This window comes from Oncorhynchus masou, unplaced genomic scaffold (assembly GCF_036934945.1).
Source record: "Oncorhynchus masou masou isolate Uvic2021 unplaced genomic scaffold, UVic_Omas_1.1 unplaced_scaffold_1856, whole genome shotgun sequence".
Classification (NCBI taxonomy): domain Eukaryota; kingdom Metazoa; phylum Chordata; class Actinopteri; order Salmoniformes; family Salmonidae; genus Oncorhynchus; species Oncorhynchus masou.
The window spans coordinates 37,586-65,124 of NW_027008364.1; the positions used below are offsets into that span (position 1 = coordinate 37,586).

General features: G+C 47.8%; 1 pseudogene; it reads left to right on the forward strand.

Annotated features, from left to right (window-relative positions):
* The first annotated feature begins 485 nt into the window (after positions 1-485).
* The window catches only part of LOC135532456 (semaphorin-5B-like), a 49,859-nt pseudogene continuing 22,805 nt past the window's right edge, over positions 486-27,539 (forward strand).

Consider the following 27,539-nt stretch of genomic DNA (forward strand, 5'->3'; position numbering starts at 1 on the left):
AGGAGTAACAGGAGAGGGGGTGAGAGAGGAGGGACAGGATGGAGCACAGATGTTCACAATGTTGAACAGCAAACCACTGACCCACACTACGCCACGACACGCTTTGAAGACATCTGCCGGTACAGTAGAATCCGGGATTCATCCGTAAAGAGCACACCTCTCCAGCGTGCCAGTGGCCATCCTAGGTGAGCCTTTGCCCACTGAAGTCCCGGTGAAGAAGCCAGAACTGCAGTCAGGTCAAGACAACGACAAGAACACAGATCAGCTTCCCTGAGACGGTTTCTGGCAGTTTGTGCAGAAATTATTTGGTTGTGCAAACCCAAGTGTCATCCGGGTGGGTGGCTGGTCTCAGACAATCCCGTAGGTGAAGAAGCCAGATGTGGGCTGGGTGGGTGGCTGGTCTCAGACAATCCCGCAGGTGAAGAAGCCAGATGTGGGCTGGGTGGGTGGCTGGTCTCAGACAATCCCGTAGGTGAAGAAGCCAGATGTGGGCTGGTGGCTGGTCTCAGACAATCCCGCAGGTGAAGAATGTGGGCTGGGTGGTGGTCTCAGATGTGAAGGCCAGATGTGGGGTGGGTGGCTGGTCTCAGACTCAGGTGAAGCCAATCCCGTAGGTGAAGAAGCCAGATGTGGGCTGGGTGGGTGGCTGGTCTCAGACAATCAGGTGAAGAACAATCCCAGACAATCCCGCAGGTGAAGAAGCCAGATGTGGGCTGGGTGGCTGGTCTCAGACAAGTCTCAGGTGAAGAAGCCAGATGTGGGCTGGGTGGCTGGTCTCAGACAATCCCGCAGGTGAAGAAGCCAGATGTGGGCTGGGTGGGTGGCTGGTCTCAGACAATCCCGACAAGGTGAAGAAGCCAGATGTGGGCTGGGTGGGTGGTCAGGTGAAGAAGCCAGAGACAATCCCGTAGGTGAAGAAGCCAGATGTGGGCTGGGTGGCTGGTCTCAGACAATCCCGCCAGGTGAAGGTGAAGAAGCCAGATGGGATGGGTGGGTGGCTGGTCTCAGACAATCCCGTAGGTGAAGAAGCCAGATGTGGGCTGGCGCGGTCAGACAATCCCGCAGGTGAAGAAGCCGGAAGGTCAGTTGGACCTGCTGGCAAACAACGTTGGAGTGGGCTTATGGTAGAGAAATGAACATTCACTTCTCTGGCAACGGCTCTGGTGGACATTCCTGCAGTCAGCATGCCAATTGCACCCCTCCTCAAAACTTGAGACATCTGTGGCATTGTGTTGTGTAACAAAACTGTACATTTAGGGTGGCCTTTTATTGTCCCCCACATAAGATGCACTAACAAGGATATAAACAAATATGTGGCCAAAATTTGAGAGATAAGCTTTTTGTGAGTATGGAACATTTCTGGGATATTTTATTTCAGCTGATGAAACATGGGACCAACACTTTCCATGTTGCGTTTCTATTTCTGTTCAGTGTATATGAAGTAATGTTTTGGCCATGCATACTATATAGCAGGTGTCTGCGGCAAAACCGGAACAAATCTGTTCTCCAGTATTCCCACGAGTAAAAGAGGAGACATGATTGTGTCTCAATGTAATCAATGAATGAAGGGATTGTTATTTTCAAATACAATATATTTTTTGGCTTAGTTGTGGTCTATTTACAGTGTAAAAATAATTATTATTATGTTCCGGGCCCCTGACATCCGCTCCGACAAAAATCATCCCTTAGCTGAATGGAGTGGCCTGTTCCTGCTGTTTAGGATCCTAGTATGGACATCTGGACATACCTCTATCTAAACACCTCACCCTTCTTCCATCCTCTTCCAGATAGGAAACATCAGTCGGGTGATGGACACGGTGAACGGGGTGGCGAGATGCCCCTACGACCCGCGTCACAACTCCACTGCCATGGTAACAGAGAAGGGCGAACTCTACGCCGCCACTGTCATCGACTTCTCGGGTCGTGACCCCGTCATCTACCGTAGCCTTGGTAACATGCCGCCACTGCGAACAGCCCAGTACAACTCCAAATGGCTCAACGGTAAACACTCATGTGAACCATACACTCTTTGAAAAAAAAGAGAACCCTTTGAAGAAACCTTTTTGGTTCCATATAGAACACAAAAGGGTTATCCTATAGGGACAGCCGAAGAACCCTTTTGGAACTATTTTGTCTAATAGTGTAGGAATAGAATTACAATTGGATCATGACTGTACTTCCTGCTTTGCTTCCTGGTTATGGGTACATTCAATATGGCTGCCAGTCCACCCATCAAGGAACATAGACTTGATGAGGTATTTGCATTCGAGCAATTCTATGTCAATGCCAATACGTTACTGAACAGCCAACTGTAACTGGCTAGAGGCACTCCTTATGTTCTAACGTGAAGGGAATCCTAGAGGATGAGTCCTAATGGTAATAGGAAGGTGTAAGGAAGAGAGAACTACTGATTCCATGCCAAGAACATCACTGCTCACATTCCTGCTGCTGCATCAGCCGTTTGGAGCTGAAATACCATATCTCTTACACCTTCCCTCCCTCTCTTTCTCTATTCCTGTCTTCTCCCCTCCCTCTCTTTCTCTATTCCTGTCTTCTCCCCTCCCTCTCTTTCTCTATTCCTGTCTTCTCCCCTCCCTCTCTTTCTCTATTCCTGTCTTCTCCCTCTCTCTTTCTCTATTCCTGTCTTATTCCTGTCTTCTCCCTCCCTCTTTCTCTATTCCTGTCTTCTCCCTCCCTCTCTTTCACTATTCCTGTCTTCTCCCTCCCTCTCTTTCTCTATTCCTGTCTTCTCCCTCCCTCTCTTTCTCTATTCCTGTCTTCTCCCTCCCTCTCTTTCTCTATTCCTGTCTTCTCCCCCTCCTCTCTTTCTCTATTCCTGCCTTCTCCCCCCTCCCTCTCTTTCTCTATTCCTGTCTTCTCCCCTCCCTCTCTTTCTCTATTCCTGTCTTCTCCCCTCCCTCTCTTTCTCTATTCCTGTCTTCTCCCTCCCTCTCTTCTCTATTCCTGTCTTCTCCTCCCTCTCTTTCTCTATTCCTGTCTTCTCCCCTCCCTCTCTTTCTCTATTCCTGTCTTCTCCCCTCCCTCTCTTTCTCTATTCCTGTCTTCTCCCCTCCCTCTCTTTCTCTATTCTTTCTCTATTCCTGTCTTCTCCCCTCCCTCTCTTTCTCTATTCCTGTCTTCTCCCCTCCCTCTCGTTCTCTATTCCTGTCTTCTCCCCTCCCTCTCGTTCTCTATTCCTGTCTTCTCCCCTCCCTCTCTTTCTCTATTCCTGTCTTCTTCCCTCCCCTCTTTCTCTATTCCTGTCTTCTCCCCTCCCTCTCTTTCTCTATTCCTGTCTTCTCCCTCCCTCTCTTTCTCTATTCCTGTCTTCTCCCCTCCCCTCCCTCTCTTTCTCTATTCCTGTCTTCTCCCCTCCCTCTCTTTCTCTATTCCTGTCTTCTCCCCCTCCCTCTCTTTCTCTATTCCTGTCTTCTCCCCTCCCTCTCTTTCTCTATTCCTGTCTTCTCCCCTCCCTCTCTTTCTCTATTCCTGTCTTCTCCCTCCCTCTCTTTCTCTATTCCTGTCTTCTCCCCTCCCTCTCTTTCTCTATTCCTGTCTTCTCCCTCCTCCCCTCCCTCCTTCCTCTCTCCTCCAGACCCTCACTTTATCTCAGTCTACGAGGTGGGCCTCTTCACCTATTTCTTCCTGAGAGAGAACGCAGTGGAACACGACTGCGGTCGGACCGTGTTCTCCCGAGTGGCCCGGGTCTGTAAGAACGACGTGGGCGGTCGCTTCCTATTGGAGGACACTTGGACTACGTTCATGAAGGCGCGGTTGAACTGCTCGCGGTCAGGAGAGATCCCCTTCTACTATAACGAGCTGCAGAGCACCTTCTATCTGCCCGAACAGGACCTCATCTACGGCATCTTCACCACCAACGTGTGAGTGACACACGCACACACACACACCTACACACAGACACACACATAAAATGAACACACACATTGTCTGTCATAGACACACAGGCTCTTTTACATGTACAGAACCAGTCAGTAGTTTGGACACACCTACTCATTCAAGGGTTTATCATTATTTGGACTATTCTCTACATTGCAAAGCTGTCATCAAGGCTACTTTGAAGAATCTCAAATATAAAATATCTGTTGAACACTTTTTTGCTTACTCCAAGATTCCATATGTGTTATTTCATCGTTTTGATGTCTTCACTATTATTCTACAATGTAGAAAATAGTAAAAATAAAGGAAAACCCTGGAATGAGTAGGTGTGTCCAAACTTTTGACTGGTACTGTATATATATATATACACATGTATAGATGCAGACACACACACACACACACACACACACACACACACACACACACACACACACACACACACACACACACACATCTGTAAAAGAACAAGGAGGACCTTTAAAACAGCCCCAATGAGTACAAGCTCACAGACACACACACACACACACACACACACACACACACACACACACACACACACACACACACACACACACACACACACACACACACACATCTGTAAAAGAACAAGGAGGACCTTTAAAACAGCCCCAATGAGTACAAGCTCACAGACACACACACACACACACACACACACACACACACACACACACACACACACACACACACCTTTATTCTCCATCTATCCAGTCCTACTTTGTTTTAGTTCATTTATTTACACATTGCCCTAACAGCATCCTGCTGAGGCTGAAGGTTTTACAGATGCTGAGAAGCATATTACACATTTCAAGCTGTTTGGACAAATGCTGAGAGGAGGGAAGTGAAAATCACTTCTCGAGTCTTTTCTTCTCCCGTCTCTGTCTGTGTCGGTGCCCTTGGCTTAGCGACAGAGCAGAACCTTGTCTGGGAGAGACGCTTTAGTCCGCAAGGAAGAATGGTGTTGGAGGATAACCACTTAAGAACATTTCTGTGTGACTGTGAAACACTTAAATAGGTTTTAAACTCAAAGGGTTGTGGAAATTGATTGTGGTGAACCATTTGTGTTAGTTAACCCTGTCAGGTTTTGGGTTGCTGTCTGTCTGTCAGTCTGTCGGTCCGACTCTGTGCATAGCCTAAAGCATCATATCCTGTCCAGAAGCTCCTCCCTGCCAGTCTATAGTCCCATGTGCCTTATCATTGGTCTGTTCAGAACCAACACCCAGAATCCTCTCTGCCTCTGTCCCAGTCTTATATCAGAACCAACACCCAGTCCAGTCTATAGTGTGCCTTATCATTGGTCTGTTCAGAACCAACACCCAGAATCCCCTCTCTGCCAGTCTATAGTCCCATGTGCCTTATCATTGGTCTGTTCAGAACCAACACCCAGAATCCCCTCTCTGCCAGTCTATAGTCCCATGTGCCCTTATCATTGGTCTGTTCAGAACAAACACCCAGAATCCTCTCTCTGCCAGTCTATAGTCCCATGTGCCCTTATCATTGGTCTGTTCAGAACCAACACCCAGAATCCCCTCTCTGTCCCAGTCTTATCATTGGTCTGTCCCAGAATCCCCTCTCTGCCAGTCTATGTCCCTTATCATTGGTCTGTTCAGAACAAACACCCAGAATCCCCTCTCTGCCAGTCTATAGTCCCATGTGCCTTATCATTGGTCTGTTCAGAACCAACACCCAGAATCCCCTCTCTGCCAGTCTATAGTCCCATGTGCCTTATCATTGGTCTGTTCAGAACCAACACCCAGAATCCCCTCTCTGCCAGTCTATAGTCCCATGTGCCTTATCATTGGTCTGTTCAGAACCAACACCCAGAATCCCCTCTCTGCCAGTCTATAGTCCCATGTGCCTTATCATTGGTCTGTTCAGAACCAACACCCAGAATCCCCTCTCTGCCAGTCTATAGTCCCATGTGCCATATCATTGGTCTGTTCAGAACCAACACCCAGAATCCCCTCTCTGCCAGTCTTAGTCCCATTGTTCTGTTCAGAACCAACACCCAGAATCTCTGCCAGTCTATAGTCCCATGTTCCTTCTCATTGTTCTGTTCAGAACCAACACCCAGAATCCCCTCTCTGCCCAGTCTGCCTTATCAGTCCCAGAATGCCAGTCTATAGTCCCATTCTTATCATTGGTCTGTTCAGAATCCCCTCTCTGCCAGTCTATAGTCCCATGTGCCCTTATCATTGGTCTGTTCAGAACCAACACCCAGAATCCCCTCTCTGCCAGTCTATAGTCCCATGTGCCCTTATCATTGGTCTGTTCAGAACCCCTCTCTACCAGTCTGTAGTCCCATGTTCCTTCTCCTTGGTCTGTTCAGAACCCTTCTCTGCCAGTCTGTAGTCCCATGTTCCTTCTCATTGGTCTGTTCAGAACCCTTCTCTGCCAGTCTATAGTCCCATTTTCCTTCTCCTTGGTCTGTTCAGAACCCCTCTCTGCCAGTCTGTAGTCCCATGTTCCTTCTCATTGGTCTGTTCAGAACCCCTCTCTGCCAGTCTATAGTCCCATGTTCCTTCTCATTGTTCTGTTCAGAACCCCTCTCTGATAGACTCAGTGCCAGTAGTTATAACACACTATATTAGTGTGGTAGGCTTCTAACCATCTACCTCTCCTCCTAGACCCTGTTATTAACATGATGTAAACCTACACACTGCAGTACAGTCAGCCACAGTACAGTCAGCTACAGCCAGCTACAGTACAGTCTGATACAGTACAGTCAGATACAGTACAGTCAGATACAGTACAGTCAGATACAGTACAGTCAGATACAGTACAGTCAGATACAGTACAGTCAGATACAGTACAGTCAGATACAGTACAGTCAGATACAGTACAGTCTGATACAGTACAGTCTGATACAGTACAGTCAGCTACAGTACAGTCAGCTACAGTACAGTCAGATACAGTACAGTCAGATACAGTACAGTCTGCTACAGTACAGTCAGATACTGTACAGTCTGCTACAGTACAGTCAGATACAGTACAGTCAGTTACAGTACAGTCAGTTACAGTACAGTCTGATACAGTACAGTCTGATACAGTACAGTCTGCTACAGTACAGTCAGATACAGTACAATCAGCTACAGTACAGTCAGCTACAGTACAGTCTGCTACAGTACAGTCTGCTACAGTACAGTCTGCTACAGTACAGTCAGATACAGTACAGTCTGCTACAGTACAGTCTGCTACAGTACAGTCAGATACAGTACAGTCAGATACAGTACAGTCAGATACAGTACAGTCAGATACAGTACAGTACCCCAGTGGTTCCTTTCATACCTGTACTAATGGTCCTATTGAGAGAGAGCGGTAGCATCAATTTGGGCCTGTATTACTGGCACAAGCACTCTTCTGTCTGAGGTCCATTTTGGACTCACCCAGGGCAGAGCTAAAGGCTTGTAAACTCTGAGGTATTGAGAAAGACATCTTATCCCAGTCGCACAGACAAAAGACAGGCTGCAAGGCATTGAAACGATAGTGATCTCAGGTATCCTCCAGGGATAACAGGAACCACTCTGAAAGACCTTAGTGATGAAGACGTGGTGTGTCTTGATCTGCGCCTCCGATTCGGAGGGTTTTACCATATAAATAGAATCTATAGAAAGGGCTTGGAACCTCTAACCCTGGCAATTTGACTGTTCCACCGGTGCACTCGCAATGGCTGCCAGTCCACCCATTATGACATCATTGACTTGAATGTTCTGTAGATTCTATTACTATGAGTTTTGCCTTGTGTTTCGGTTGCAGTTCCTTTTCGTAGTCCTTTTCTCCTTACCCTTTCCCTCCTTTTACCAGTGAATACCTTTGTCTGTGTTGCAGCTGAGAGGTTTAAAAGACTGTGAGGATTGTTTAAGATGAGATGGGAGCACAGGTCTATAGGAAAGAAAGACATGTCTGTGCCAGCACTGGGAGATCATCAAAAATCATTATCCTGTCATTATCCTGTCATTATCCAATTATTATCCAATTATGTGCCATATTGTACCTTATATTCATAGTGATAACTATTATAATTGATAGATAAATGTCTTTGTATACTGTAGACGCCATTAAGCTCTCTTTTGAACTAAGAACATAAGTAGGTCTTACGCATCAATTCAGTTCTTTATGAACAGTGGTTTCCTGTATCAAATAGGCTGCTGTATTTTTCCTGCGATGTCCGTACAAAGGGCTTTATAGATACATTTGATGGATTGGATTGAAAAAAAGTGGACGGCGCTCAACCAACGCGAGTCGAGGTGCAACCAAAGCATTTGATCCTCATTGAAAAGGAAAGGGCACAACGGTCGCTCACCGTTAAAAACCGTATCGATTGGTTCACTGCCATGGCCTCTGAGTCACGGTGTCCTGACGTCTTTATGTCCCTCTCTTCCTAACAGGAACAGCATCTCTGCGTCGGCTGTGTGTGCTTTCAACCTCAGCGCCATCACCCAGGCGTTCAACGGACCGTTCCGTTACCAGGAGAACCCTCGTACAAGCTGGCTCTCCACCCCAACCCCATCCCCAACTTCCAGGTAGGGGGCGATGCAAAGTCTACTGTCTGCTCTTCTACTAGATTCCTTCTTTCACTGTTTCCCAGCCCTCTACTCAGGAACCAAGATGTTTCACGTATGTCTGAACTAGCACAGCTAATTCCACTAGTCGATGACTCAAAATCGCCTTTCATCACACCTGATTCCACTAGTCAATGACTCAAATGAGCCTTTCATCAAACCTAATTCCACTAGTCAATGACTCAAATGAGCCTTTCATCACACCTGATTCCACTAGTCAATGACTCAAATGAGCCTTTCATCACACCTGATTCCACTAGTCCATGACTCAAATGAGCCTTTCATCACACCTGATTCCACTAGTCCATGACTCAAATGAGCCTTTCATCACACCTAATTCCACTAGTCAATGACTCAAATGGGCCTTTCATCACACCTAATTCCACTAGTCGATGACTCAAATGGGCCTTTCATCACACCTAATTCCACTAGTCCATGACTCAAATGGGCCTTTCATCACACCTAATTCCACTAGTCAATGACTCAAATGAGCCTTTCATCAAACCTAATTCCACTGGTCAATGACTCAAATGAGCCTTTCATCAAACCTGATTCCACTGGTCAATTACTCAAATTAGCGTTTCATCAAGCTCCTAGGCTCCACCTTGTGATCTCTGGTTTATTGCAAAATAAATCAGTATAATTTAGGAAAAACATTTGGGAAAAAACGAATCAAAAAGTTGTCCTTCTCCCTGTCTGCCCCCTCAGTGTGATACCCTGGAGGAGCGAGGTCCAGGGGAGAACCAGACGGAGCGCAGCCTGCAGGACGCCCAGCGATAAATAAATCAATATTTTCATCTCTTCCTCATGTCTGACGTGGTGCAGCCCGTCCACTCCATCCAAACCTCCTGTACCAGGACAACATCCGCTTCTCCAAGCTGGTGGTGGACATCGTGCAGGGCCGAATCAAAAAGTTGACACCCTCTACCACGTCATGTACATCGCACTGGTGAGTGAACTGGAAGGGAGGGAGGGGCGGGCGGGCAGGCAGGGGAGGGACGGGGAGAGGGAGGGAAGGGAAGAGAGGGAGAGAGGGAGAGAGAGAGAAAGACAGAGGCTAGATGTCTCATTTTGTTTGTTTGTCCAATAAGAATACGGCACCATCCTGAAGGCCCTCTCCACGACCAATAAGAGCATGCGGGGGTGTTACCTGGAAGAGATGAGGCTCCTCCCTGAGGGCGAAAGCGAGCCAATCAAGAGCCTTCAAATCCTCCACAGCGATAGGTCGTTGTTTGTGGGGCTTAGTGACAGGGTGCTGAAGATCCCACTGGAAAGATGCTCCAGCTACAAAACTGAACGGTAAGAAGACCACTCCCACACACCCTCTTCAATACCCCACCACTTATACGGCTGCAGTTCAATCAAACCTGTCTTAGTTTATAAACTACTTCCTGTACACTTCTTGTTCTGGAAAGTGGATGTATCTACTGGTGAGGGCAAAGTCCAGAAGATAACAATAATATTGTATCAGTATTCTACCTGAAGCTAATCATCTTGGTGACCGTTAATTGGAAAGAAGCCAAATGTTCTGTCCTCCAGGGTCTGACTGATCCAGACAGGAAGTAGTCACGTGCAGGAATGGTGGCATTATTACTGTTATGACTACTGATATATGAGGTCTCCTACACCCCACAGCCCTCCGTAGCTTCCATAGGACCTCAGACACCCAATCATTTCACACCTTACTGTACAGTATGAAGAATGGTGGTGTTATCACTATAATGATATCACACCTTACTGTACAGTATGAAGAATGGTGGTGTTATCACTATAATGATATCACACCTTACTGTACAGTATGAAGAATGGTGGCGCTATCACTATAATGATATCACCACCTTACTGTACAGTATGAAGAATGGTGGCGCTGAAGAATGGTGGTGTTATCACTATAATGATATCACACCTTACTGTACAGTATGAAGAATGGTGGTGTTATCACTATAATGATATCACACCTTACTGTACAGTATGAAGAATGGTGGCGCTATCACTATAATGACTACTGATATATAAGGTTTCTTACACTCCTGTAGCTTCCATAGGTTGCACATCCTGTCCACCTCTAACAGCCAATGCCATGACACCTCACCATACATACACAGTGTTATGACTACTGATATGTGGGGTTTAATACATATGAGCATATCATTATTTAATATGCACATTCATTTATAATATATGCCATTTAGCAGGTGCTTTTATTCATTCAGTATCAGCCAAACAGCATTTGCCAGTCCTTCACTCATGAATAACACCATACTTAATCTGCCATGTCATTACCTGTTTGTTTATACTGTACAGATGCAGTCAGATATATTGGCACCAATGCATGATATATTGGCACCCTTGCATGACTCACCTTTTCTTCTCAAATAATTTTTTTTTTTTTTTGGGGGGGGGGGATTCTAACTGAAATTGGAAAAAAAATGATTGGCCTAGACTAAATTATTCAAAATTGTAATTAACTTGGTTGGAGGCAATGATTCTCATTTACTGTGTAATTTATCTCACCTGTGGTAAGTTGCAGGTGCCTGCAGGGTAAAAATAGCAATTGAACAAGTTTTGAAAAGAAAAAACAGCTCATTCTACTCAGTTGCATTTTTGTAAAGTGCAATGTGTCAACATTTGGCCACATCTGTAAGTAACCAAGCCAGCTGAGGCTTCCTGTAATTACATTTGACCTCTCCCGTTGAATGAATCCCTGCTCGCTCCTTGTGAACACTGCCCTTTGCCTCTCCCGGTGCTAGTGGGGAAAAAACTAATTTCCTCTGTTCTGGCTGCAGACTGGAGCCAGTACAATGGCAGTCTGGGATGGTGTTGCAGTGCCAGCAGAGGTTTTCTGTGTGATCCATCACTCTCACCTGTCAGAGAGGAGGAGGGAGGAGGGGAACAGGAAATAAATACAGTCAGGGAAAAAGAGAGAGGGAGAGAGAGGGTTGTCGTTGTGGGAAAGATAGTGAACTGACCACCTCCCTAACTGACTGGACATAGATGGATGTTAATGTGAAAGGCATCCTATTACTACAATAGATTAAGTAGTTGTCATGGTGATTGCATGTGTCCTACCCCTAGCTTTTACCACATATTTTACATATCATCCTGTGTATTAACTGTGTAATGAAGAACCATCGGCATACCACCCTGTATCCATGTCTCTGAAGCTAAGATCCCAGTGCCCCAGGGCAGTGATTGGGGACATTGCCATGTGTAGGGTGCCGTTTTTCAGATGGGATGTTAAACGGGTGTCCTGATTCTCTGTAGTCATTAAAGATCCCATGACACTTATCATAAGAGTTGGGTTGTTAACCCCGGTTTCCTGGCTAAAATATCCAATCTGGCCCTCATGGCCACCTAATCATCCTCTTAACCACTCCCTTCCAACCCCATGTCAGGAACCACCTAGCCTAGCCACTCCCTTCCAACCCCATGTCAGGAACCACCTAGCCTAGCCACTCCCTTCAAACCCTATGTCAGGAACCACCTAGCCTAGCCACTCCCTTCCAACCCCATGTCAGGAACTACCTATCCTAGCCACTCCCTTCCAACCGCATGTCAGGAACTACCTAGCCACTCCCTTCCAACCGCATGTCAGGAACTACCTAGCCACTCCCTTCCAACCCCATGTCAGGAACCACCTAGCATAGCCACTCCCTTCCAACCCCATGTCAGGAACCACCTAGCATAGCCACTCCCTTCCAACCCCATGTCAGGAACCAACTAGCATAGCCACTCCCTTCCAACCCTATGTCAGGAACCACCTAGCATAGCCACTCCCTTCCAACCCTATGTCAGGAACCACCTAGCATAGCCACTCCCTTCCAACCCCATGTCAGGAACCACCTAGCATAGCCACTCTCTTCCAACCCCATGTCAGGAACCACCTATCCTAGCCACTCCCTTCCAACCCCATGTCAGGAACTACCTATCCTAGCCACTCCCTTCCAACCGCATGTCAGGAACTACCTATCCTAGCCACTCCCTTCCAACCCCATGTCAGGAACTACCTAGCCACTCCCTTCCAACCCCATGTCAGGAACTACCTATCCTAGCCACTCCCTTCCAACCCCATGTCAGGAACCACCTAGCCTAGCCACTCCCTTCCAACCCCATGTCAGGAACCACCTAGCCTAGCCACTCCCTTCCAACCGCATGTCAGGAACTACCTAGCCACTCCCTTCCAACCCTATGTCAGGAACTACCTATCCTAGCCACTCCCTTCCAACCCTATGTCAGGAACTACCTATCCTAGCCACTCCCTTCCAACCCCATGTCAGGAACTACCTATCCTAGCCACTCCCTTCCAACCCCATGTCAGGAACTACCTATCCTAGCCACTCCCTTCCAACCCTATGTCAGGAACTACCTATCCTAGCCACTCCCTTCCAACCCCATGTCAGGAACTACCTATCCTAGCCACTCCTTCCAACCCTATGTCAGGAACTACCTATCCTAGCCACTCCCTTCCAACCCTATGTCAGGAACTACCTATCCTAGCCACTCCCTTCCAACCCTATGTCAGGAACTACCTATCCTAGCCACTCCCTTCCAACCCCATGTCAGGAACTACCTATCCTAGCCACTCCCTTCCAACCCCATGTCAGGAACTACCTATCCTAGCCACTCCCTTCCAACCCTATGTCAGGAACTACCTATCCTAGCCACTCCCTTCCAACCCCATGTCAGGAACTACCTATCCTAGCCACTCCCTTCCAACCCCATGTCAGGAACTACCTATCCTAGCCACTCACAACCCCATAAACCCCAGTGTGCCCCCAGGTTACGTTTTCTCTCATTATACTCTGTGTTCTGAATGGCATCTGCATGTGGCGACATTTTGGCTCTACAGACCAGGGTTACGGACCGCATGTGGCGTCATTTTGTCTCTACAGACCAGGGTTACGGACCGCATGTGGCGACATTTTGGCTCTACAGACCAGGGTTACGGACCGCATGTGGCGACATTTTGGCTCTACAGACCAGGGTTACGGACCGCATGTGGCGTCATTTTGTCTCTACAGACCAGGTTACGGACCGCATGTGGCGACATTTCGGCTCTACAGACCAGGGTTACAGACTGCAGGTGGCGACATTTTGGCTCTACAGACCAGGGTTACGGACCGCATGTGGCGTCATTTTGGCTCTACAGACCAGGGTTACGGACCGCATGTGGCGACATTTGCCTCTACAGACCAGGGTTACAGACTGCAGGTGGCGACATTTTGGCTCTACAGACCAGGGTTACGGACCGCATGTGGCGTCATTTTGGCTCTACAGACCAGGGTTACGGACCGCATGTGGCGACATTTTGGCTCTACAGACCAGGGTTACGGACCGCATGTGGCGACATTTTGGCTCTACAGACCAGGGTTACGGACCGCATGTGGCGTCATTTTGGCTCTACAGACCAGGGTTACGGACCGCATGTGGCGTCATTTTGGCTCTACAGACCAGGGTTACGGACCGCATGTGGCGTCATTTTGTCTCTACAGACCAGGGTTACGGACCGCATGTGGCGACATTTTGGCTCTACAGACCAGGGTTACGGACCGCATGTGGCATCATTTTGGCTCTACAGACCAGGGTTACCGACCGCATGTGGCGTCATTTTGTCTCTACAGACCAGGGTTACGGACCGCATGTGGCGACATTTTGGCTCTACAGACCAGGGTTACGGACCGCATGTGGCGTCATTTTGGCTCTACAGACCAGGGTTACGGACCGCATGTGGCGTCATTTTGGCTCTACAGACCAGGGTTACGGACCGCATGTGGCGTCATTTTGTCTCTACAGACCAGGGTTACGGACCGCATGTGGCGACATTTTGGCTCTACAGACCAGGGTTACGGACCGCATGTGGCGTCATTTTGGCTCTACAGACCAGGGTTACCGACCGCATGTGGCGTCATTTTGTCTCTACAGACCAGGGTTACGGACCGCATGTGGCGACATTTTGTCTCTACAGACCAGGGTTACGGACCGCATGTGGCGACATTTTGGCTCTACAGACCAGGGTTACGGACCGCATGTGGCGACATTTTGTCTCTACAGACCAGGGTTACCGACCGCATGTGGCGACATTTTGGCTCTACAGACCAGGGTTACCGACTGCGTGTGGAGACATTTTGGCTCTACAGACCAGGGTTACTGACTGCGTGTGGAGACATTTTGTCTCTACAGACCATAGTTACGAGCTGCATATGGAGACATTTTGGCTCTACAGACCAGGGTTACGAGCTGCGTATGGAGACATTTTGCTCTACAGACCAGGGTTACGAGCTGCGTATGGAGACATTTAGGCTCTACAGACCAGCGTTTCGAGCTGTGGGTTGTTTGTTTAATTGTTCTGAGAGAAAATGTTTCCTTCCCTCCCCCTAAGGATAAATAATCACAGTAATACACTTGGCAAACGGCGATATTAGCAGCTTGACTTGCAGCCACACAGGGAAATATTGTATTACATGCATAATGGATGAGAGCCCTCTCTTACTAGCAGCTTGCTTAGTGTAGTAGCTATAATCCTATAATCTATGGTAGTTATTGGCCAAGTGGGTTTAGCTAGTGTGTTAGCCTCTTAATATCTCAAAGAGCTCATTGGTTATCTTCTCCATAGCAGAACTGTGAGGAGAGTAGAATGGGGAAGTGGTTAACTGGGTGAGAGTAGACTGAGGAAGTGGTTAACTGGGGAGAGTAGACTGAGGAAGTGGTTAACTGGGTGAGAGTAGACTGAGGAAGTGGTTAACTGGGTGAGAGTAGACTGAGGAAGTGGTTAACTGGGTGAGAGTAGACTGAGGAAGTGGTTAACTGGGTGAGAGTAGACTGAGGAAGTGGTTAACTGGGTGAGAGTAGACTGAGGAAGTGGTTAACTGGGTGAGAGTAGACTGAGGAAGTGGTTAACTGTGAGGAGAATAGAATGAGAAAGTGGTTAACTGGGTGAGAGTAGAATGAGGAAGTGGTTAACTGGGTGAGAGTAGACTGAGGAAGTGGTTAACTGTGAGGAGAATAGAATGAGAAAGTGGTTAACTGTGAGGAGAATAGAATGAGAAAGTGGTTAACTGGGTGAGAGTAGACTGAGGAAGTGGTTAACTGGGTGAGAGTAGACTGAGGAAGTGGTTAACTGGGTGAGAGTAGACTGAGGAAGTGGTTAACTGGGTGAGAGTAGACTGAGGAAGTGGTTAACTGGGTGAGAGTAGACTGAGGAAGTGGTTAACTGGGTGAGAGTAGACTGAGGAAGTGGTTAACTGGGTGAGAGTAGACTGAGGAAGTGGTTAACTGTGAGGAGAATAGAATGAGGAAGTGGTTAACTGTGAGGAGAATAGAATTAGGAAGGGGTTAACTGTGAGGAGAATAGAATTAGGAAGGGGTTAACTGTGAGGAGAATAGAATTAGGAAGGGGTTAACTGTGAGGAGAATAGAATTAGGAAGGGGTTAACTGTGAGGAGAATAGAATTAGGAAGGGGTTAACTGGGGTGAAGCGGGATGGAGGCAGGGGTTGGGGGAAAGAGGTAGAGGCAGGGGTTGGGGGAAAGAGGGGTAGAGGCTGGGGTTTGGGGAAAGAGGGGTAGAGGCTGGGGTTGGGGGAAAGAGGGGTAGAGGCTGGGGTTGGGGGAAAGAGGGGTAGAGGCTGGGGTTGGGGGAAAGAGGGGTAGAGGCTGGGGTTGGGGGGAAGAGGAGTAGAGGCTGGGGTTGGGGGAAAAGAGGGGTAGAGGCTGGGGTTGGGGGGAAGAGGAGTAGAGGCTGGGGTTGGGGGAAGAGGAGTAGAGGCTGGGGTTGGGGGAAGAGGGGTAGAGACTGGGGTTGGGGGAAGAGGGGTAGAGGCTGGGGTTGGGGGAAGAGGAGTAGAGGCTGGGGTTGGGGAAAGAGGGGTAGAGACTGGGGTTGGGGGGAAGAGGAGTAGAGGCTGGGGTTGGGGAAAGAGGGGTAGAGGCTGGGGTTGGGGGAAAGAGGGGTAGAGGCTGGGGTTGGGGGAAGAGGGGTAGAGGCTGGGGTTGGGGGAAGAGGAGTAGAGGCTGGGGTTGGGGGAAAGAGGGGTAGAGGCTGGGGTTGGGGGAAAGAGGGGTAGAGGCTGGGGTTGGGGGAAGAGGAGTAGAGGCTGGGGTTGGGGGGAAAGAGGTAGAGGCTGGGATTGGTGGGAAAAGGGGTAGAGGCTGGGGTTGGGGGAAAGAGGGGTAGAGGCTGGGGTTGGGGAAAGAGGGATAGAGGCTGGGGTTGGGGGGAAGAGGAGTAGAGGCTGGGGTTGGGGGAAAGAGGTAGAGGCTGGGATTGATGGGAAAAGGGGTAGAGGCTGGGGTTGGGGGAAAGAGGGGTAGAGGCTGGGGTTGGGGGAAGAGGAGTAGAGGCTGGGGTTGGGGGGAAGAGCAGCCCGGGGTTGGGGGAAAAGGGGTAGAGGCTGGGGTTGGGGGAAGAGGAGTAGAGGCTGGGGTTGGGGGAAGAGGAGTGGAGGCTGGGGTTGGGGGGAAGAGGAGTGGAGGCTGGGGTTGGGGGGAAGAGGAGTGGAGGCCGGGGTTGGGGGAAGAGGAGTGGAGGCTGGGGTTGGGGGGAAGAGGAGTGGAGCCCGGGGTTGGGGGAAGAGGAGTGGAGGCTGGGGTTGGGGGAAGAGGAGTGGAGCCCGGGGTTGGGGGAAGAGGAGTGGAGGCTGGGGTTGGGGGAAGAGGAGTGGAGCCCGGGGTTGGGGGGAAGAGGAGTAGAGGCTGGGGTTGGGGGAAGAGGAGTGGAGGCTGGGGTTGGGGGAAGAGGAGTGGAGGCTGGGGTTGGGGGAAGAGGAGTGGAGGCTGGGGTTGGGGGAAGAGGAGTGGAGCCCGGGGTTGGGGGGAAGAGGAGTGGAGGCTGGGGTTGGGGGGAAGAGGAGTGGAGCCCGGGGTTGGGGGGAAGAGGAGTGGAGGCTGGGGTTGGGGGAAGAGGAGTGGAGCCCGGGGTTGGGGGAAGAGGAGTGGAGGCTGGGGTTGGGGGGTGGGTGGAGTGGAGGCTGGGATTGGGGGAAGAGGACTAGAGGCTGGGTTTGGGTGGGAAGTTTTCTACAATAATGTAGGGGCTTTATTGGGGTTTTCCTCCCAGGATAAATACACAAACACAACAGCACACACACACACACACACACACACACACACCCTAGCACATAATAATTTGTGTAACACACACACTCACCCTATGACCATACCCCTGCCCCCTTCCCATCCCTCTCAGACAACCATTATTTAGTGCAGTCTGTAGTGATCAACACAGTGGTTGTTAGTCTCTCCCCCGCTGCCTGCTAAACTGATATTACTGCTGATTATCAGGAACTGATCTGTCCACTGTTTATTGCAGGGGAGTGTTTTGTTGGTCGCGCTCCCTATACAGAATACCAATAGGTCCTAGGTAGGCTGCTGTTAGTGCAGTTATATTCCATTCATCAGATTGTAGATGGCTTACTAGACTTTACCGTCATACTAAAGTTCCACAATGTTGACACACTATCTCTTCCACTCCATAATGTAGACAGACGGCTGGATGGCTTTATGTAGGGAAATACTGAGATGTTGATTACTGGTGATTGATAGATGGAGATGTTGATTGCTGGTGATTGATAGATGGAGATGTTGATTGCTGGTGATTGATAGATGTACATATTGATTACTGGCGATATATGGTGATATTGATTACTGGTGATTGATAGATGGAGATGTTGATTACTGGTGATTGATAGATGGAGATGTTGATTACTGGTGATTGATAGATGTACATATTGATTACTGGTGATTGATAGATGGAGATGTTGATTGCTGGTGATTGATAGATGGAGATGTTGATTGCTGGTGATTGATAGATGGAGATGTTGATTGCTGGTGATTGATAGATGGAGATGTTGATTGCTGGTGATTGATAGATGGAGATGTTGATTGCTGGTGATTGATAGATGGAGATGATTACTGGTGATTGATAGATGATTGATTACTGGTGATTGATAGATGGAGATGTTGATTGCTAGTGATTGATAGATGGAGATGTTGATTGCTAGTGATTGATAGATGGAGATGTTGATTACTGGTGATTGATAGATGTACATATTGATTACTGGCAATGTATGGTGATATTGATTACTGGTGCAGCTTGGGAGTGGCTTTCTTTATACTATCCCCCTCTCCTGTCACATCATCTCTTTCTCCCTCCTTTCCTTTCCTCTCCTCTCACTTTTCTTCTCTCCATCCCCAGAGTGAGACCTTGTCTGGTAGACTGGGTGCTGTCGTGTGATAAACTGTTTCTAGAGTGGGGTCACAGTGAGACCTTGTCTGGTAGACTGGGGGCTGTCGTGTAATAAACTGTTTCCAGAGTGGGGTCACTCAGTGGGAGATGAGGAGAGGGTTTGAGGGACAGTTAAGGGGTCTGGGGGGGGCTTGTTAACCCCCCCCCCCCCACTGCTTAGCAATGTATTGTTGCTGTAGAGAGAGGCTCTCTGAACCTGGAGAAAAGAGCTTTCACAGGACTGGAAGCCCAAACTAACCCATCCCCGTTCTGACTCTGGTCTCACAGCGAAACGTTTATTCTCCCAACCCCATTAAATCTCTCTCTCTCTCATACACACACACACACACACACACACACTATGACCATACCCCTTCCCATCCCTCTTAGACAACCATGATTTACTGTAGTCTGTAGCCGCCAGCCCGTCAGCAGGGTGATCAACACAGTGGTTGTTAGTCTCTCCCCCGCTGCCTGCTAAACTGATATTACTGCTGATTATCAGGAACTGATCTGTCAACTGTTTATTATTGGGGAGTGTTTTGTTGGTCGCGCTCCCTATACAGAATACCAATAGGTCCTAGGTAGGCTGCTGTTAGTGCAGTTATATTCCATTCATCAGATTGTAGATGGCTTAGTCCCAAATGCCACCCTGTTCCCTATATAGTGCACTACTTTCGACGAGGGCCCATTGGTAGTAGTGTAATATATAGGGAATAGGGTGGTATTTGGGACTGACCCGTTGTCTTGCACAGATGCAAGGGAACAGGAGATACAAAGACAGCAAATAATCAAACAATCTATAAAAGGCTTTATAGAGCGTTCACAAAGTCTTCATAAGCACGACATAGGTCATAAGAAAAGTCATACTCGACTCCACCGTGAAACACTTCCACAATGTTGACACATATCTCTTCCGCTCCATAATTCAAGGCAGACAGACACACTGGCCTCTTGCTCTGTTCATCAGCCTACTGAGTGCTCTGGGTCAACAGGACCTGTTTTCTCTGCTCCATCTGGGCCTCATGGAGCCACATAAACAACCAGACAGGGTCCCTGTCAGACAGGGTCCCAGCCTGAATGTGCCTGTCAGACAGGGTCCTACGGTAGAGAGCCTGTCCTCACCTGTGCCTGTCAGACAGGGTCCTACGGTAAGAGGCTGTCCTCTCATGTGCCTGTCAGACAGGGTTCCTAGACCATGTGCCTGTCAGACAGGGTCCTACGGTAGAGAGGCTGTCCTCACCTGTGCCTGTCAGACAGGGTCCTACGGTAGAGAGGCTGTCTTCACATGTGCCTGTCAGACAGGGTCCTACGGTAGAGAGCCTGTCCTCACCTGTGCCTGTCAGACAGGGTCCTACGGTAGAGAGGCTGTCCTCACCTGTGCCTGTCAGACAGGGTCCTACGGTAGAGAGGCTGTCTTCACATGTGCCTGTCAGACAGGGTCCTACGGTAGAGAGCCTGTCCTCACCTGTGCCTGTCAGACACCTGTGCCTGTCAGACAGGGTCCTACGGTAGAGAGGCTGTCCTCACCTGTGCCTGTCAGACAGGGTCCTACGGTAGAGAGGCTGTCCTCACCTGTGCCTGTCAGACAGGGTCCTACGGTAGAGAGGCCTGTCCTCACCTGTGCCTGTCAGACAGGGTCCTACGGTAGAGAGGCTGTCCTCACCTGTGCCTGTCAGACAGGGTCCTACGGTAGAGAGGCTGTCTTCACATGTGCCTGTCAGACAGGGTCCTACGGTAGAGAGCCTGTCCTCACCTGTGCCTGTCAGACAGGGTCCTACGGTAGAGAGGCTGTCCTCACCTGTGCCTGTCAGACAGGGTCCTACGGAGGCTGTCCTCACCTGTGCCTGTCAGACAGAGTCTTATGGTAGAGAGGCTGCCCATTGACCTTGATAGACATTGCATCATTGTATCTGTCCCATTATGGCGTCTGTGAGAGCACGGGCAGCACCATTGTATCTGTCCCATTATGGCGTCTGTGAGAGCACGGGCAGCACCATTGTATCTGTCCCATTATGGCGTCTGTGAGAGCACGGGCAGCACCACCATGAGAGCACGGGCAGCACCATTGTATCTGTCCCATGATGGCGTCTGTGAGAGCACGGGCAGCACCATTGTATCTGTCCCATTATGGCGTCTGTGAGAGCACGGGCAGCACCATTGTATCTGTCCCATTATGGCGTCTGTGAGAGCACGGGCAGCACCATTGTATCTGTCCCATTATGGCGTCTGTGAGAGCACGGGCAGCACCATTGGGGCCATCTCCATTTTGAAGTAGTCCACGTTCTTCTTCTACTACTTCTATAAGTTGGTAAACACTAGAGTCCTGTACCTATTTCTATGGGCTGCCCTGACCTATGCCTTTTCACAAACACGTTGTCAAACAGCAGTCCTAAGCTAGGGGGTTCCCTTCCCGGGGTCTCTGACAACTTCTTTTCATTAACAATCCTGGATTTAATGACTGAAATTAGCTTGTGTTTTTTCTGGAGCATACAAACACTGAGCTGCAGTGAAGCGTGTTGTATGGCACGGTGCCTTACAGTGGAGCATATGTCAGAGTATGTCCTTCTTGATGTGTCAACACCTCAACTAGCACCAGTCTGATACTGTATGGGTTCTATTGGGGGAGAGCTGTTTTCCGAGCTTTACGCTAACATGTTGTTGAGTGAGTTGAGGTGTGAGGTGTTTTTCCAGTGCTGTCCCTCTCCACTGACTGCTGTCTTTGTGCCCTGGGGTCCTACAGGCACTGCCTGGACGCCCGAGACCCCTACTGTGGCTGGGACCGTAAGCAGAAGCGTTGCACCACCATCGAGGACAGTTCCAACATGAGCCAGTGGAGCCAGAATATCACTGAGTGCCCGGTAAGGGTCACACACACACCTCATATCATATGTAACATACACACCTCACATCATATGTAACACACACACCTCATATCATATGTAACACACACACCTCATATCATATGTAACACACACACACTCATATCATATGTAACATACACACCTCATATCATATGTAACATACACCTCATATCATATGTAACACACACACCTCATATCATATGTAACATACACACCTCATATCATATGTAACACACACACTCATATCATATGTAACACACACACTCATATCATATGTAACATACACATACATTTTGTTTTCATGAAATATCATATGTAAAAACACACTATTTTAACCCTAACACCCATATCATAAACATAACCCTACTACCAATTAACCCCAAAAAACAAACCTCTAATATAACAAACCCTCATAAATATGTAACACACTGAACACCTCATATCATATGTAATTCAGGTAAATGTTACCTCATATTATATGTAACACACACACCTCATATCATATGTAACACACACCTCATATCATATGTAACACACACACTCATATCATACACACAACACACACACTCATATCATATGTAACATACACACACTCATATTATACACACACACACACACCTCATATCATATGTAGTTTCCCCACACACCTTCCCCTCTCTCCTACCACTCTCTCCTATCACCTTCCCCTCTCTCCTACCACCTTCCCCTCTCTCCACACCTTCCCCTCTCTCCTACCACCCATATCATATCCTAACATACACACCTCATATTATATGTAACAGCTTCCCTCATATCATCCTAACACACACCTCATATCATATGTAACATACACTCTCATCCTAACAACACACCCTCTCATATGTAACATACACACCTCTCTCCTACACTCATATCATATGTAACACACCTTCCCCCTCTCTCATATGTACCACCTTCCCCTCATATCTATGTATAACACCTTCCCTCTCTCCTAACACCTTCCCCTCATCTCCTATACACACATATCATATTCCCCTCTCTGTATCACACACACACACCTCATATGCTATCACACACACACCCTCATATGTAACATACACACCTTTTGTTTTCATGAAACCTTCCTTTTTCTCCTAAATGTTTGACCTCTCTTTTCCCTCTCTCCTACCACCTAACCCTACTCCTACCAACCTTCCCAAACCTTCCTCCTAACCTTCCCTCTCTCCAAACCCTTAAACCTCTCCTAACACTAAAAGCCTGAATCTCCTAAGCTTAAAATAGCATTCTCCTACCACCTTCAGGTTTGTCCTCCCTTTTCAGGACTCTTCCAGGTGACCACCTTCCCCTCTCTCCTAACAACTTCCCTCTCTCCTACCACCTTCCCCTCTCTCCTAACACCTTCCCCTCTCTCCTAACACCTTCCCCTCTCTCCTAACAGCACCCTCTCTCCTACCACCTTCCCTCTCTCCTACCACCTTCCCCTCTCTCCTACCACCTTCCCCTTTGTCCTACCACTTTTCCCCTCTCTCCTACCACCTTCCCCTCTCTCCCTACTCCTACACACACCTTCCCCTCTCTCCTACCAACTTGAGTCTCTCCTACCACCTTCCCCCTCTCCTACCACCTTCCCCTCTCTCCTACCACCTTCCCCTTTGTCCTACCACTTTTCCCCTCTCTCCTACCACCTTCCCCCTCTCCTAACAACTTCCCTCTCTCCTACCACCTTCCCCTCTCTCCTACCACCTTCCCCTCTCTCCTAACACCTTCCCCTCTCTCCTAACAGCTTCCCCTCTCTCCTAACAGCTTCCCCTCTCTCCTACCACCTTCCCCTCTCTCCTACCACCTTCCCCTCTCTCCTACCACCTTCCCCTCTCTCCTACCACCTTCCCCTCTCTCCTACCACCTTCCCCTCTCTCCTACCACCTTCCCCTCTCTCCTACCACCTTCCCTCTCTCCTACCACCTTCCCCTTTGTCCTACCACTTTTCCCCATTAGCCACCATTCTGACCCAATCTCTGATTGGTCCCTTCTGATGCTGAATTCCTGCTCACAGGTAAGGAACCTGACCCAGGACGGTGGCTTCAGCCCCTGGGCGCCATGGCAACCTGTACCCATGACGACAGGGAGGGAGCCAGCACCAGTTGCGCGTGTCGCTCACGCTCTTGTAACAGTCCAGTCCCTCAGTGTGGAGGCTCCAACTGCAAGGGCCCCACCATCCAGGTGGCCAACTGTTCCAGGTACTGTAGAGGTGGCCAACTGTTCCAGGTACTGTAGAGGAAGAAGACAAGATAAGTTTCAGTCTGCTATTCATCATTCAGTACCAAACATCATAACGGTCACTGACTTCCCAAAAGTGGAATAGTCATGACCGTCAGCAGAGTCAGAGTATGTTTCCTGGAGCTTTTGGGGATTATCAAGTCCCTCATTTGAGCACCTGATTCCCGTTTTTTTGTTCCAGTTGGGCTGATGCGCATTTGAGTCCGCTCTCATTCTATGTTTCCAGCATGACAAACTGTCAGTATATTTGACAGAAGGTATTGTACATGTTGACCTTAAATGGATCTCTAGACAAAGACAAGTAGTAACATGAGACTTCAGACCAGCAGCAGACAAGCACACGTAGACTCAGCAATGTTTGTTCTATTCTTGATGAGTTCTATTCTTCTGCTTTCAGAGAGTTGACATTCGACTTCCAAGGACAGAGTGTTGACATGTTCTCAGAGGAAACGCCAGTAGTAGAATCAGACCAGCAGCAGAGTCCAACCCCAGAGTGTTGATATGTTCTCAGGAAACTACAGTAGTAGAATCAGACCAGCAGCAGAGTCCAACTCCCAGAGTGTTGATATGTTCTCAGAGGAAACTACAGTAGTAGAATCAGACCAGCAGCAGAGTCCAACTCCCAGAGTGTTGATATGTTCTCAGAGGAAACTACTGTTCTCCCAGAGTGTTGATATGTTCTCAGAGGAAACTACAGTAGTAGAATCAGACCAGCAGCAGAGTCCAACTCCCAGACAGTGTTGACATGTTCTCAGAGGAAACTACAGTAGTAGAATCAGACCAGCAGCAGCAGAGTCCAACTCCCAGACAGTGTTTGACATGTTCTCAGAGGAAACTACAGTAGTAGAATCAGTCCAACTCCCAGAGTGTTGACAGAGGAAACTACAGTAGTAGAATCAGACCAGCAGCAGAGTCCAACTCCCAGACAGTGTTGACATGTTCTCAGAGGAAACTACAGTCAGTAGAATCAGACCAGCAGCAGAGTCCAACTCCCAGACAGTGTTGATATGTTCTCAGAGGAAACTACAGTAGTAGAATCAGACCAGAGCAGAGTCCAACTCCCAGAGTGTTGACATGTTCTCAGAGGAAACTACAGTTAGAATCAGACCAGCAGCAGCAGAGTCCAACTCCCAGAGTGTTGATATGTTCTCAGAGGAAACTACAGTAGTAGAATCAGACCAGCAGCAGAGTCCAACTCCCAGACAGTGTTGACATGTTCTCAGAGGAAACTACAGTAGTAGAATCAGACCAGCAGCAGCAGAGTCCAACTCCCAGACAGTGTTGATATGTTCTCAGAGGAAACTACAGTAGTAGAAAGACCAGCAGCAGCAGAGTCCAACTCCCAGACAGTGTTGACATGTTCTCAGAGGAAACTACAGTAGTAGAATCAGACCAGCAGCAGCAGAGTCCAACTCCCAGACAGTGTTGATATGTTCTCAGAGGAAACTACAGTAGTAGAATCAGACCAGCAGCAGAGTCCAACTCCCAGACAGTGTTGACATGTTCTCAGAGGAAACTACAGTAGTAGAATCAGACCAGCAGCAGCAGAGTCCTACTCCCAGAGTGTTGATATGTTCTCAGAGGAAACTACAGTAGTAGAATCAGACCAGCAGCAGAGTCCTACTCCCAGAGTGTTGATATGTTCTCAGAGGAAACTACAGTAGTAGAATCAGACCAGCAGCAGAGTCCACTCCCAGAGTGTTGACATGTTCTCAGAGGAAACTACAGTAGTAGAATCAGACCAGCAGCAGAGTCCAACTCCCAGAGTGTTGATATGTTCTCAGAGGAAACTACAGTAGTAGAATCAGACCAGCAGCAGAGTCCAACTACCAGACAGTGTTGACATGTTCTCAGAGGAAACTACAGTAGTAGAATCAGACCAGCAGCAGAGTCCAACTCCCAGACAGTGTTGACATGTTCTCAGAGGAAACTGAAGGACTCCCTTGCCCTCTATTATTATAGGTTTCCCTCATTAGGCAAAAAAAGAGATGGGATTTATCTAGAGAGTGAGTTGAAAACCGAAAACGGAACCTCTCAGTATAGCATAGCACGTCTATATATGTGTGTGTGTGTGTGTGTGTGTGTGTGTGTGTGTGTGTGTGTGTGTGTGTGTGTGTGTGTGTGTGTGTGCGCGTGCGCGCGTGTGCGTGTGCGCGTGTGCGTGTGTGTGTGTTATTAGAGAGATTACAGTCTTCACTGGTGGCTTCCTGTTGCTTACTTTACTGTGTTACTATGAAGTAGAGAGACGGAGGTGCTGAAATTAAATAGTCTTTTACAGAAAGCACCAATTTAATTAGAAGGGAAGCTCCACCAGCCTGAAGCACTTAAACACATTAGGTGGATTTTTTATGCCTCAGCCCAGTCAGCTTCCCAGACAAGCACATGTTGCCTCAGCAATGTTTGTTCTGTTCTTCTATTCTTCTGCTTTCAGAGAGGTTACAATAGACTGGGCTATTAGAGTTTACAATAGACTGGGCTATTAGAGTTTACAATAGACTAGGCTATTAGAGTTTACAATAGACTAGGCTATTAGAGTTTACAATAGACAAGGCTATTAGAGTTTACAATAGACTAGAGGACTAGGCTATTAGAGTTTACAATAGACTAGGCTATTAGAGTTTACAATAGACTAGGCTATTAGAGTTTACAATAGACTGGGCTATTAGAGTTTACAATAGACTAGGCTATTAGAGTTTACAATAGAGTTTACAATAGACTGGGCTATTAGAGTTTACAATAGACTAGGCTATTAGAGTTTACAATAGACTAGGCTATTAGAGTTTACAATAGACTAGGCTATTAGAGTTTACAATAGACAAGGCTATTAGAGACTAGACACGGCTATAGAGTTTACAATAGACAAGGCTATTAGAGTTTACAATAGACAAGGCTATTAGAGTTTACAATAGACTAGGCTATTAGAGTTTACAGTAGACTGGGCAATAGACTAGGCTATTAGAGTTTACAATAGACTAGGCTATTAGAGTTTACAATAGACTGGGCTATTAGAGTTTACAATAGTGTATTAGAGTTTACAATAGACTAGGCTATTAGAGTTTACAATAGACAAGGCTATTAGAGTTTACTAGACACGGCTTAGAGTTTACAATAGACAAGGCTATTAGAGTTTACAATAGACAAGGCTATTAGAGTTTACAATAGACTAGGCTATTAGAGTTTACAGTAGACTAGGTTGTTAGAGTTTACAATAGACTAGGCTGTTAGAGTTTACAATAGACAAGGCTATTGGAGTTTACAATAGAATAGGCTATTGGAGTTTACAATAGACTAGGCTATTAGAGTTTACAATAGACTGGGCTATTAGAGTTTACAATAGACTAGGCTATTAGAGTTTACAATAGACTGGGCTATTAGAGTTTACAATAGACAAGGCCGTGTCGTGTCTTTACTATCATTAACTGAAGACTGATTGTTTTTTGTCAAAGATTCTCTGTAATGAGTTATTACGTGATCAACTGATTAATCACGTAACTAATTAACTAGGAAGTTGGGGCACCAAGGAAAAATATTCAGATTACAACGTTATCATTTCCTAAAATAACTTTTCAGATATTTTATCTGATCAATTAGTCTTCGAATTAATTAATTATTTACTTTACCTAACGTTAGTCTCATTCATTATCTGCACGAACCCAGTCTTCACTATGAGTCATCCATACATAAATGAGAACTTGTTCTCATCTTGCCTACCTGGTTAAAT